At 41.3% G+C, this 2,260-nt stretch overlaps 1 long non-coding RNA gene across 1 annotated transcript; it reads right to left on the reverse strand.

Annotated features, from left to right (window-relative positions):
* Positions 1–1,590: 1,590 nt before the first annotated feature.
* On the reverse strand, positions 1,591–1,959 carry LOC111946931. Its single transcript, XR_002872748.1, has 2 exons — positions 1,893–1,959; positions 1,591–1,735 (listed from the first exon to the last, which is right to left on the reverse strand). It is a non-coding gene; the product is annotated as an uncharacterized LOC111946931 (long non-coding RNA).
* Between the last annotated feature and the right edge of the window lie 301 nt (positions 1,960–2,260).

Consider the following 2,260-nt stretch of genomic DNA (forward strand, 5'->3'; position numbering starts at 1 on the left):
CTGCTTCTTGCCAGTGTGGTTAGCTCACTCAACTAGGCACAGAAGCAGCAGTCAGAACAATCTGAGTTCGAACCCCACTCAAGCACCTCCATGTTTAAAAAAAAAAAAAAAAAAATGAAGTTATTTTAAGATAGGTAAATGTTGGTTAATTTTTGTTTTGTGTTTCCAGTGGTCAGCACAGTGGCACGGGCAGGGTTAGGGTTGGGTTAAGGTTGGGGTTAGGAGTTAGGGTTATATTTATTTGGGTTAGGGTTAGGGTTAGGGTTGGGTTAGGGTTGGGGTTTGGAGAAATACGATTGTATTTTCTTAGCACTGGCCTGCTGTACTGGAAAAACAAAATAAAAAAATAAAAAATGGAAAGAAGGAGATGAAACAAAATTTGACATTTTTAACAAACCCAGCTGGGGTTTGAACCCTGGTTGCCTGCTTGACAGGCGGTTTCCAATACCACTACACTACAAGTCCTTATGTAAACCCTAGGTGTGGGGGGTATAAGAAAGGGAAAAAAGAAAAAAGGGAACAAAAAAAATAAAAATAAAAAAACAGAGAAATAAAATAAAATAAATAAAAAGGTTAATGGATAGTTAAAAAATAGAAATTTAACCAAATTGTATTACTAATAAACTTTCATGTTTGTAGTAACTTTACGAGCAGCAATATAAAAAGTGCTAAAAACATGGTAAACACCATGCACAAAGGTTAGTACGTTAATAAAATTATTTAAAATAAGTGCTATAAATAAGTGCTAAAAAACAGTACATATAAAACCAAGCAGATAAAAAACAGTTAATACAAAGGGTTAGTAAAATCTTGCTGTCCCTAAAAGAATAATACAAACCTAATCTAGAATTCCAATTAAATTAATTTATGTTAAATTAAAATTAAAAAAATAAAAATATAAAAAATAAAAAAAAATAAAAAAAAATTGAAAAAGAGGAAAAATAATAATTAAAGGGGGCAATTAGCTTTCTGGGGCTCCTTGAGAAAGGTAGCCAACGGTGGGTGAGGGTGGGAGTCCTTAACACCCTGAATAGGGATGCTAAGGGGGAGGATCAGGGAAGGGAGAGGGGGAGCTAGATCCCGGTTTAGGGATGCTAGACAGAAGGGGAGAGGGGTCGGTCAGGTTTAGATTGTTAGTTCCCAGGTTCGGGATGCCAACAGGGGTTGGGTATGAAAAATTAATGGTTGTTCCCTGGTTAGGGTTCCTGGTGATAGCCCACCTGGTAGAGTGGGCATCTCAGCTTAGTAATTATGATCAATGAGTAAATAATTAAAAAAAAAAATAAAAAAAAAAAAAAATTCAAAAAAGGGAAAAAAAAATATACATTAAAGGGGGCAATTAGCTTTCTTGGGCTCCTCAAATAAGGTAGCTATCAGTGGGTGGGAGTGTAGGTCCTTAAGACCCTAAATAGGGTTGCAAAAGGGACAGGATCAGGGAAAGAAAAAAGGATAAATAACTCCCAGTTTTAGGGTTACGAAGAAGGGATGGGAAAAGGTAGGAAAGGGTCAGCTCCCTGTTTAGGGAAGCTGGAGGGATAAAAGAAGAGAGGAAGCCCGGGGTCCCGGTGGGCTGCAGATAGGTCCCCCTAATGGTAGAGGAGGAATCAGAGTGGGTTTTGTGCAGGTCAGGTTCGACCTCTGCATGCCCGTTGATCATGCTAATTTCCTCCTCCACTAGCATGGCTATGCTTCAGGGGGAACCACACTGCACATCCGGAGATCCCGGGGGGCACGACTGGGGAAGTAAAAAACTGGGATTAGACATTGGGGAAACCAGGGTAGAATGTGCTAAAGGGACCTGTGTGAAATGTCCTAGGTTAAAAGCAAGCTCAGAGTCAGTGCCGCTCCAAGATGTAAGCCTGTAGTGGTGGGCCATGGCGAAAGGCTCTTACCTTTTTGCTGCTGTAGGTAGCCTTTCAAGGTGCCAGGCGGGTATGGTGTAGATCCCAGTGATGGCTTTGCCCTGAGGTGTATGAGTAGCAGGTGTCGCCAGAAAAGAGGCCAGCCTCCTGCTGCAGTTGTAGGGTTTGAACCCAGGTAGTGGTGAGGAGTCAGTGTGACTGCTGATGACTTTAGGCAGTCTGCCACAGGAGCATTGCGTTGTTGATGGGATAAAGTCCTTGTGAACGGGAATGCGTCTCTGTTTAGAGAGTTTTCCTCAGCAGACAGGAAGAGGGTTATTGTCCAGACATTGACATTTTTAGAAGATTGGTTCGAATAACAGAAGGCTTTACTGGCAGAGCCCCCCACCATGCAAGTA

Source organism: Oryzias latipes, chromosome 23, assembly GCF_002234675.1.
Source record: "Oryzias latipes chromosome 23, ASM223467v1".
Lineage (NCBI taxonomy): Eukaryota > Metazoa > Chordata > Actinopteri > Beloniformes > Adrianichthyidae > Oryzias > Oryzias latipes.